Source organism: Octodon degus, unplaced genomic scaffold (assembly GCF_000260255.1).
Source record: "Octodon degus isolate 3935 unplaced genomic scaffold, OctDeg1.0 scaffold00335, whole genome shotgun sequence".
In the NCBI taxonomy this organism is placed as follows: Eukaryota; Metazoa; Chordata; class Mammalia; order Rodentia; family Octodontidae; genus Octodon; species Octodon degus.
This window is the reverse complement of record NW_004524911.1, coordinates 367,293-379,500: the sequence shown is the minus strand read 5'-3', so window position 1 is coordinate 379,500 and position 12,208 is coordinate 367,293.

The window sequence follows — 12,208 nt, the reverse complement described above, 5'->3', positions numbered from 1 at the left end:
TCTATGTCTGATTTATTTCACTTAATATTATGTTCTTAAGTATATTTATTTATGTATATGAATGCTTCATGTTTATCCTTTATGGCAGAGTAGTACTCCATTATATATAAATACCATTTTTCTTTTACCCATTTATGTGTTGATGGGCCTATATGCTACTTCTGAGATTTGCCTATTATGAATTTGCTGCTAAACATGTATCACTGTAGTATGATATCCAACCATATTCTAGAAGGGTAATAGAATGGATTTTCTAGTTTAAGTTTTCTGAACCATACTGATTTCCATAGTAGTTGTATTAGTTTACATTCTCAACAACAATGTGAAGGCTTTCTTTCCCCCCACAGTATTGCCAGGCTTTGTTGTTATTTGATTTCTTGGTGATAACCATTCTCTCTGGAGTAAGATGCAATCTCAGTATTGTTTTAATACATTCTTGGCAGCTTCAACTGCCGGTGTTACATGCCTGATTTCCTGTTTGGGCAGCTTGTACCACCAGTGGTACAAATGGATCTAATCACTTTAATCTATCTTTGTACTAATAAAATGGTACAGTTATGCATGTACCACCAGTGGTTCAAGCCACCCAGCAGTGACCTATATGACTTAGTGCCCACTGTGAATGTGTTGTATTTCTCTAATGGTGCGAGATATTAAACATTTTTTCATGTATTTATTGGTCATTTGGACCCATTTTTAGAAGACAAGTATCAAAATAAGATATAGGAGGCCACTCTTTAAAACAGAAAGAATCCCGTGCTGAGATTTACAGATTTCTCAGGTTACAGAGTAGGAAAAATGTTTCAAAGTAAATGCATGGTTTCTAGCTCACACTTGCTGTCCTATGCATTCCTATAATTACAATTTTGATGTAAAACCCCTACATTTGCAAATGAACCATAGGACTCTTTGTTTGGAAGATCCCTTGTGCTTGAGTTATTTTTAATATGTGTAAAAGACTGCACAGAAGCATGGTGTTATGGGATACATCTGTTCTTTTAGAATGCTGGGAGGCTCAGCAGGGATTCCCAGGTGCAGTACAGCCTGGTAAACTTAGTGATTTAGCAATATCCTGTCTCATGATTAAAAAGAAAAAAAACACTGGGGTTATAGCTCAGTGTGAAGGCCCTGGGTTCAGTCTCTGATATGAATAAACAAAAACCTTGTGCAGGTACCTCCATAAGACACAGGAAAAAAGGTGAAAGGTGGATCCCTGGAATCCAAGAAGTAGCCTGGAAGGGAAAACTGGAGCCTACAAAAAAATTAAAAAGACTACAATAAAAAAGGGGGGGGGGACAGTCTGCACTTTATCACCAGCTCCTGGCTCATGGTATAAGAAATGAAGATTGACTATAGAGACAGAGTGAAAGTGGGTTATTCCAGAGGCCTCCAGGAAAAAATGGACCAGTTCAGTGGAGCATTGAATGCTGTCCACTACAATTGCTGATTATTTTGGAGGACATAAACAATACTATAGTCCAGTACCAAAGAACTGCATACTTGGCCAAACAGAAGAGACAGGATCCTAGAGATGTTTATTCATCCCTAATAAACAGAAGAGACAAGGGTCCTAGAATCAACTCAAAGGCCACAGGCCAGCTACCCCTAGAAGACGTTTCTGAAAAGCAGTCATTTCCTAAAGAGGTCTCAGCAATAGTAATAAAGCTACCCACCATAAGTAATTATTATAAACATCAATGCAGAAAATAAAGGAAAGGGGTTGGGGAGATGGCTCAGTAGGATAAGCGCTTGACTGGCAAACGCAAGGATCTGAGTTCAATCCCCGGTTCCACAAAAAAAAAAAAAAAAAAGAAAGAAAGAAAGAAAGAAAGAAAGAAAGAAAGAAAGAAAGAAAGAAAGAAAGAAAACAAAGGAAATAGAAAATGAGAAAACACAGGGTCAGGATGCAATCTCAGACCTCCAACTTGCCCAAGGTAAATCCAGGGGAAATTGAGGTAGAAAAAAAATCAAAGCCACTCAGCTGAACTTTTTGAAATGGTAGCATAAGAAACAAAGTACATGAATGATTCTCTAGGAAGGCCAGGGAGATAGCTTGGTGGCATAAGCATCTTCCTTGTGGAAAGCACAGGATGTTGAGTTCTATCCCTGGTACAAAAACAAAAACTGATTCTCTAGGAAGAAAAACAAATAACTACACAGATAATTAAAGAGATGATGACCATAATGAAGGGGATGGTTAGTGAATCTAGAGTAGATGCACATAAGAAAAGAGACACTTAGGAAAGTGATGGAAATCATGAATACCCAACATGGGACAGAACTAAATTCCATAAAGCAGAGTCATACAGATATCCAGGAGATTTAAAATTATATTGAAAATATAAGCAGCATAATCAAACAATATGAAAGTAGAATATCAGAGCTAGAAGATAGGGTTGTATTTACTGATTGTCAAATAAAAGACTTCTTAAAAATAGCAAGTGACCATGAAAAAATCAATCCCAACAGCTGCTAGATGATGCAATGAAGAATGATATAAGATTAATTAGAATCAACAAAAAATCAGAAAACAACCCAAGGATGTAAAAAACCTATTCACATCCCAAGCATGGAAAAAGAATTTGATATACAGATAAATAAGGCATATTAAAGCTCCAACCAGGGGCCGGGGAGATGGCTCAGCAGAATACGCACTTCCCTGGCAAGTGCAAGGGCCTGAGTTCAATCCCCGGTTCCGCCAAAAAATAAATAAATAAAAATAAAAAGGCTGGAGATGTAGTCAGTGCTAAGACTCTAAGTTCAATCCCCAGTCCAACTGAAAAACATACACACAAACAAAAAGCGACATTGATGACTAAAGCTCCAACCAGATGTGATCAGAAGTAAAGTTCACCAAGGCATATAATAGTCAAGATTCCAGGGGGCTGGCCAAATAGCTCAATAGATTAAAGCACCTGCAAGCAGGCAAAGGGCTGGGAGTTTGATCCCCGGGACCTGCCATGCCAGCCCTGCCCCAGGGGCGTGCTGAGCTGACCTGTAATCCCAGTTCTTGGGAAGCTGTAAACAGGCAGATCACGAGTCCGATCTAGTAGTGAGACCCTGAATACCCTGTAGACCCTTTCCTAAAATAAAAAAAAAATTTTTTTACAGTCCACATTCCAGAAATTCAACAGAATATTAAAAGAGGGGGCCTGCCCATTAGCTCAGTTGTTTAAGTGCCTGCTTAAACAAAGCAGTCAGGATTCTGTGGCTTGATCCCCTGATCCTCATGCCTTACCAGACCTGCCCTTAAGGGATCCTGAGCTGGCCAAAACAATAAAAGCCGTTAGAGAAAAAAAAAAATCACCTATAAAGGAAAACCTATCAGAATCACAGTCTTAATCTAATAAAAGCAACCTGTGGCAAATCAACAACCTACATCATACCAAATGGTGAGAATCTGAAAGCTTTCACTCTAAAATCAGGAACAATAGTGGTGGCTCCTGCTGACAAGGACATAAAAGACATCACAAGGTTTTGGGAACAGTGAAATGGTTCCATATGAGAAATGCATATGGTTTCATCAACAGGAATGACACCAAGGAGGATATATTTGTACACCAGACTGCCCTAAAGAAGAATAACCCAAGGAAGGGCCTTCTCAGTATAGGAGATGGAGAAACTGCAGAGTTTGATGTTGTTGAAGGAGAAAAGGGTGCGGAGGCAGCAAATGTTAACAGGCCCTGGTGGAGTTCCAGTTCAAGGAACTGTTAAATACGCAGCAGACCATAACCATTATAGATGCGCTCCACATCCTAGGGGTCCTCCACGCAATTACCAGCAGAATTACCAGAATAGTGAAAATGGGGAAAAGAATGAGGGATCGGAGACTGCTCCCCAAGGCCAGGCCCAACAACCCTGGCCCTACCACAAGCAAAGGTGCCCACCTCACTACATGTGGCGACCCTATGGGTGTCGACCACAGTATTCCAACCCTGCTGTGCAAGAAGTGATGGAGGGTGCTGATAGCCAGGGTGCAGGAGAACAAGGGAGACAAGTGAGACAGAATATGTATTGAGATTATAGACCACGATTCCGCAGGGGCCCTCCTCGCCAAAGACAGACTAGAGAGGATGGCAATGAGGAGGATAAAGAAAATCAAGGAGACCCACGGTGAACAACCACCTCAACATTATCACAACTTCACCTCCCAACTCAGACACCCAGAAAACCCTAAACCACAAGATGGCAAAGAGACAAAAGCAGAAGATCCACCAGCTGAGAATTTGTTCACTCCCGAGGCTGAGCAGGGTGGGTCTGAGTAAACGCTGGCTTAACATCTCTACCATCATTGGGTTTAGTCATCCAGGAAGAAAGAAATGAATAGGAAATTCTAGCAATAAGAAAGGAACAAAAGATTGGAACTGAAGACCTTAAGTGCTTGCTTTTTTCCCATTGACCAGATAACTAGAACTATCTGCATTATCTATGCAGCATGGGGTTTTTATTATTTTTATTTAAAGCCTCTCTTTTTGGCAATGACAAGTGTGTTTTTTTGGTTTTTTTGGAGTTTTTTTTTTTTTGGCAGAACCGGGGATTGAACTCAGATCCTTGCATTTGCCAGTCAAGCGCTTATCCTACTGAGCCATCTCCCTGGCCCCAAGTGTGTTTTTTTTTTTTAAAGCCTGGTTTTTCTCAATACACCTTTAAAGGTTTTTAAATTGTTTTATATTTGGTCAAGTTGAGATTTTTAGAAGTTTACAACTTGATTTTTTTCAAAATAATCTGCAAGCACCTGTTAATAAAGGTCTTAAATAATTTTTAAAAATCAGAAACAAGACAAGGATGCATAGTATCACCAAGCCTGTTGAATATAGTTCTGGAAACACTAGCCACAGCAATTACAGAACTGTAAGAAAGCAAGAAAGAAGTTAAATTATTATTTTGAGATTACATGATACCCTACATAGAAGACCCCAAAAACATCACCAAAAAACTCTTAGATTTAATAACCAAATTTAGTAATATAACAGGATGCAAAGGTGATACTCAAAAATCAGAATTACTGTACACAAAAAACAAATTGAGAGATTATGGAAGCATTTTTGTGCATAAGTTTTTGTTCATTTGTTTGTTTTGGTACCAGGAATCAAACTCAGGACCTTGTGCTTGCCAGGTAGGCACTTGTGAAAGCATTTTTCATAATACCATCAAAAGATGTAATACTTTGAGTTGGGCTTGGTGGACCATGCCTGTAATCCCAGCATTTGGGAGACTGAGGCAAGAGAATCATCACAAGTTGAAGACCATCCTGGGCTACAAAGTGAGCTCAAGGCCAGCCTAAACTGCACAAGTCAGCCTCAACTACATAGTGAGATCCTGTCTCAAAAAGGAAAGAAAAAAAGAAAAAAAAAGGAAAGAAAAAAGTGAAACTTTGGAATCAGTCTAATGAAATGAAAGACCTTTACTTTGGAAACTGTAGTACTCTGAAACAGGAGATTGAAGAGGATATCAGAAAATGGAAAAGATATCCCCTGTTCTTAGGCAGAACCAATGTAGTAAAAATATCTATACTTCTAAAACTGTTATGTAGGTTTAAGGTAATCCCAATCAAAATACCAATAGGATTTTGGACAGAACTAGACAATACAATCCTAAAATTCATATAGAAACAGAAGAGACCTAGAAGAACAACAACAATGCTAAGCAACAAGGACAAGGCACGGGACATCACAGTCCACAATTTGAAGTTATATTACAAAGCTATCTTGACGGAAAAAAAAAAATGCTGGGGGGGGCTGCCTAATGATCCATGGAACAGAATCTGAGATACAGAAACAACTCCAAGCATACTCAGCTACCTTATCTTTGGCAAAGGGTCCAAACACCTTGACCAGAAGAAAGATAGCCACTTTAATAAATGGGGCTCAGAAAATATTGATGAGTCTTTCCAGTAATGCAGGAAGTTGGTGCTGCTATAGCTATTGTTCTTGGAGTGGGATTGGAAAAGCTTTTTACCATATCCAGTTAGACCCATTCTGTAGAGCTAACCCCACCTTCTGCTGAACTTGTCTGTCCTTTTCACTGCCCCTGGCATACTCAGACTCTCTTGGACTGAACAGAAACCTTACAGGAAAGACCAGATTTTTTTTTTTTTTTCGGTCGCATTGCATTGTTATGTTGGTTTTCAGTTTCTCTGGTCAGTAGATGGCAGTGTTTACTCATCAAGGTACCCTCCCCCTTTCTCCCCCTCCCTTCCTGTCTTAAAAAAATGATGTAGCCTTTTTTGGCAGGCAAAAATTCTACCACTGAACCAACCACCAGTGCCTATTTATGCAGCCTTTTTGGGTCAAAGAGGTTTCATTGTTTTCCAGTTTATTTTCAGGGATATTATAGTAAAGAAAACTATTTTTATTCTCAGTTCTATCATGCATGGGTAACTATTAAATATATTTTGTGATTTTTTTATTTTGTGATTCTTTTATGTGATTTTTTTTATATATACTGTAGACATGAGATCCATAATGTCAACATAGCTGTAGCTTAGAAAAAAAAAATCTTTTAAATTTCCATTTTGCAGTGCCTAAAATTCTGAAGTATGTCTCTTTTGGATTTTTGTATTTTTTTTGTTAGAATTGTAGAATTTTTTATGTACGGTTTATTTTTTGGTTTTGGTGCCAAGGACCGAATCCAGGTTTTCCAGCTTGCTAGGCAAGTGTTCTACTGCTGAGCTACCCCCAGCCGAGAAATTGTGGAGTTTGGTGTAACACTATTTTGTCCAGTGATCAAAAGCTGGCTGCATTGATTTGGGTAATGTAATAAGGTACAGAGGGAATAAAAAAAATATTAAATATGAATTTAAGGCCTCATTTACCAAAATGGTGTTGGAATTAATGATACTATCGATTGCATTAAGCAATACTGATGTATGGAGCCAGACTCATAAAGTCCAGTTTTCCCCAACTCTAGCTGATACTTCTGAAACTGCTTTGCATATGTCTTACGTAACTGGAAAAAGTTATGTATTTCTTATCAGAAAAAGGAATCACTTTAAACAGTACCATAATAATCTAAATTAATTTATACTGTTTCACCAGAAAGACATTGATTTGACGTGCAGTTTTCCACTAATTTTTACTTCTCTCAAAGTCTCCTTAGGCCAGGGATTAGGAGAACTTCCCTTCCAGTCCTAGCACCAGGTTTTCCTATTTTATTGAGTCCTTTTATAATGTACTTGAATTCCTTTCTGTATTTTAAAGAAGGTAAGAGCATCCAGGGAAGGTAATGATTCTCTTCTTTGCCTTATCCGCTGTAGTATCCATTGTATCCCTGTCCCATCCCCCCTCTTCAGCTGCAAAATGGTTCTTTCACATAAGCAGATAGTTTGAAATCCACTACTCTTATGTGACATGTTAACTTTTCTATGCCATATTCCATAAAGGAAAGGAAGATCAGAGAGAAATGAAAGTAGTAAGGGTAAATATCAATATTTAAGAATATCAGACACTGAAAAATAATCTCTAAATTTAGGTACCTAGAGCTGGGGAGATGGCTCAGTAGAATAAGTGCTTCCCTGGCAAGCACAAGGGCCTGAATTCAGTCCCCGGTTCCACCAAAATAATAGTAATAATAATAATTTAGGTACCTAACATTGTGAAGCTACTGTGCTGGTCCCTGACTTAAGGGATTATTTGAAGAGAAACATTAATCTTTCTTTAGGCTAATGAATTTCCATTACCTTATTAAGTAGACTGGTCCATGTCCTAACTAGCATATATGTGCATAGAGTACGGATCACTAAAAACCAGACACTATAGAAATTTGACTTTTGTTGTTGTTCACAAGCTTTTGTGATATATCTTTTCCATTTAAAAGATGTATGGCCTGGCATGGTGGCACACGCTGTGACAGCACTGTGGGAGGCTAAGACAGAGCCAAGATGCAGCCACACCTGGGCAATTTAATGAGAGCTGTCTCAAAAAATTAAAAAGGACTTGGGATATAGGTCAGTGTGAAGGTGATGGTCTTAGATTCAATCCCTGGTACCAAAGATAAATAAGTAAAATAATGAAAGTAAAATCTCTCACAGGTACCTTCATAAGACACAGAACAGAAATTTTTGAAAATGAAACATGGCTCAGATTTGTGTCCCCTGATGGGGATGAATCAAAAGATCTTAGGCAGGTTTACTAAGTGTGTCATGTTTCCCTTCTTAGTTCTCTATGACAATTTTATTATCAGCTTAATTCGTGTGTTTAGGTAAAAGGTCAAATACTGCCAGGAAATTTATGATGAAAAATAAACTTCATCAATGCCTGTTTCACGCATACCTAGGGAACTGCACCATGCTAACTGTTCTCTTTGTGGCTATTTTCATCAGGACTAATCTGTGTTTCTAAATGGTAGGCTTGTATTGCAGGATCCTAGTGTATCTAAGAAATTTCATGTTGATTTCTTATATCAATTGAGGATTTTAACCATTCAGATACAATACAGGATCAAGGTATTCTGCAGAGATTTCATGTTCAGGGCCTACAACACCAGGCTGTTCACCCCTGCTCAGGATGTCTTCAGAGTCACTTACAAAAAAAAAAAGCCAGGGGCCAGGGAGATGGCTCAGTGGAATAAGCGCTTCCCTGGCAAGCGCAAGGGCCTGAGTTCAATCCCCGGTTCCGCAAAAAAAAGCCAGCACTGAAGACTTTTTTCTGGTGTCTACTAAGACTTGAGAAAAGTAGTTTTTCTCATTTCCCATGGTGTAGTCAGTACTTGCCCATGTTATTAACATTTATTAAAAATCAGTTGGAGGGATTGGGAATATGGGTTCTAGTCCAAATCCTAGAAGAAAACCAAAACCCAACTATCAGCCAGGCCTGGAGGGATGCCAAGGGCCAGAGCTAAGAAGAATGAGGGAGGCAAGTGAGAGGCCCTTTCAAGGCCGGAATGGGTGGGAGTGGGACTAGGGCATTGCCCTGGCAAGAGCAGCGTGTCCCGTGGTGTGGCAGCACGTACTATTACACCATGTTCCTGGCCCACTGTCCCAGGGCTATCAAAAGCAGGACTCCCTGGTCTCAACCTCAGACCTCCCGGGGCTTGGCTCCCTGGGCCTGCTTTGGGCGAGTCCTTCCGGTAGGCAGTGACTTCCGGCCGCTGTTGTTATGATTCAGAGGGCGGGAGCAGGTAGGCTTCCTTAAAGGACGGGGTCTTCAACAGGGCCCACTTGGGTGGTTTTAGTGCACTTTGGAGCTTTCTCCCTTCGTTCACATTGGCCCCTTGTATACTTCATCCGGTGTTTTGCCCCTTGCGCTGGAGGAAAACAAGCTACCAATGATGCATGCTGTTTGTTTGGCCGTTAGATGGCAATGTTGTACTACAAAAAAAAACCCTTCCAGCCTCTCTGCCACCCACCCCTTGGAGCTTAAAAAAATAAGGAGAAAACGTTGCTTAAAATCTGTTTAGCAGCGGCCATTTTGGCGCTGTACACAAACCCAGGGGCTAGAATTTGGCGCACATACCCTAGAGGAGTTCCTTGTTAAAAAAAAAATCACTATTGAGGCCCTTCCCTTTTTCTGTTGTAATTTCTACTGAAGGCTGCCCACTAGGATTGCCAGCAATCTGCCTCTCTGAAAATTCCTGCCTCCTTTCTCCCCTTCCCCTTTCATTTTGCTTCATTTCCTATTTTTTATTAAATCATGTTTGCAAAAATCATGATTACATTAGGCCTGGGCAGTTTGTATAAGGATGTAACATGTAAGTCTGTAAAGATTACCTGTGGTAACTTTTTTTTTTTTTTTTTTTTTTTATTTTAGGGAAGGGTCTACAGGGTGTTCAGGATCTCACTACTAGATCAGACTCCTAGTGATCCTCCTGTTTACAGCCTCCCAAGAGCTGGGATCACAGGCATGCAACATCACAGTGTGCCCTGGGGGGCGGGGCCAGCACTGCAGGCCCCTGGATCCAACCCCAACCAAGGCCCCTACAACTGCTTGCAGGCTCTTTAATACACTGAGCTATTTGGCTGGCCCCTTATGGCAACTTTTATGAGAACTTGCTTTCAAATTAATTCCTTTCCTTATGACACAGGCCTAATTCATCCAGGAAATATAGAGCGACAAATATATTAAACACTCCCTTTTTTAATGCAACCTAAGGAAATGACCTGGCTGCAGGGCTACCCCCAAACTCCTCTTTGGGGAGCTTCATCGATCCCAGTCTCTCCATGCTGCACTGACGTTGCTGTGACCTAGTGGACTGGACAGCTAAGTTAGAAATTAATATGCAGTCACAGAGGAACAAGGAGATCACCACAAAAGATAAAGACATCAGAACTGTGGTTTGTGGCATATCTGAAAAAGGCCAGAGCTCAAGAAGGCAGGCCTACAGGCTCCCTGAGAATCAGAGAATAACAACAAATTATAGTGTACTCAGCAGCCCCTGGTCCCAGAGGGTCAGCTACACACAGCCACCCGTGGGTGAGCAGGCCTCTGCGCCCAGCCTTTCCCCACAATGCCTCTGTTCTTTCTGAGCACCCTGGCTAGCTCACTCATTGCCTATGGGATCTGAGTTAGCTGAGGGCTACACTTGTAATCCTAAAGGGTGACTGTTGTCTGACCCACGTTATACCCGCGGTGATTCTTTGCTGTATAAATTACCTCTAGAAAGTGGCTCAGGGCCCATTCACTGGAGACCTCTCCTGAAATTCCAGGAGCTAGTCTTCTCCTCATTTCAGTAACACTAGACTACCTTCTGGCCTTGGTTCTCCACTTCATTGCTCTAAGTTCTGGGACCAGGAGAAGCACGTCTGGCACCTACCAGGGCCCGAGTTATGTTTCTCTTGTATCATTGCTGTGTCTTGGATGTGATCTGTGGAGTTGTTCTAGCAACTGAGGGTTTCAAACGTTCTGAGGTAACACAGGGACACTGTTTGCTCAAGATTTAATGGCCTGAGCTCTGAAATCTAAGGTGTCTGCCTGCTGAGAAACTTCTGTGTTTGGATAATTGTACTGTGGATCTGCTTATCTATGGAAAGCAGCACTTAATGCTTAATTTTGTGTTTGCCTTCTTTTTTCATTTGTTTTCCTTTTCCTCTCTTCCTAATGTCTTTTAACTTTTTTTTTACTTTTCCAATTTTGCATGCATATATCTGGTAATCGAAACAACTAAGTTGAAAACAACACTACGCCAAACAACAAATACTGTCAAATTCATATTATATTGTTTAGTGAAGTACTGTATCATTTCTAATTTCCTTTTTATAACTATTTTGTATTTTTTTAAAGGTATGCCAAGAGTCTCTTCCTAAGAACAAAGACTTCCAGTGAGACATCACAGGAGCAAAGCCGTTGTGCAGCGGTTTTCTCAATTGATGGTATATTTTGCATTTCCTGTGTTCTGGTCAGGACCTTAAGTCGATATTCCTTAAGCTGCCTTTATGCCACTTGAGGATATACCTTACCAGCAGGCTGTGGATATGGCATGCATGCTGAGGAGGGTTCTGGTACGAGACATGAATAGCAAAAAAATACAATGAACTTTTTTTTGAGGGGAGTGTCTTTTTAAGACAACGTCTTGCTATGCAGTTCAGGCTGGCCTTGAGGTCATTTTGTAGCCCAGGCTGGTCTCCAACTTCCACTGATCCTCATGCCTCAGCCTCCTGAGGGCTAAGACTATAGGCCTGTGCCACCACCATACCAGGCCAGAACACACTAACAGACATCAGCTAGGTGAGTTCGTTGACTGAAGATCCTTGAGTTGTGGTGGTGTCTACTGAGTACCCTGGGAGCTCTGTGGGCCAGGAGGATGCCAAGGGCCAGGGCTAACAGGAACAGTGAGAGAGCCAAGCGAGAGGCCCTTTCAAGGCCGGAGTGGGTGGGAGCGGGACCAGAGCATGGCACTGGCATGAGCAGCGTGTCCCGTGGTGTGGCAGCACATACTACACACCACGGACCTGGCCCTTGGTCCCAGTGCTGTCAAAAGCAGGACCTCCTGGTCTCAACTTCCTGGGGCTCCCCAGGCCTGCATGGGGCGAGTCCTTCCGGGAAGGCAGTGACTTCCTGCTGCAGTTGCTATGGTTCCAAGGGCGGCTTCCTTATAGGCGGGGTCTTTAACAGGGCACACTTGGGTGTTTTTAATGTATTCTAGGTGATTCCCTTTATTCCCACTTAGCTTTCCTAGCCTTTGACGCCAGTTCTTTGGCGAGAAAGATTGGAAGAAAGGTAGATTTTCCACCCAGGATTATGGCTCTCTGTTTCTTGGTCCGCTAGATGGCAGT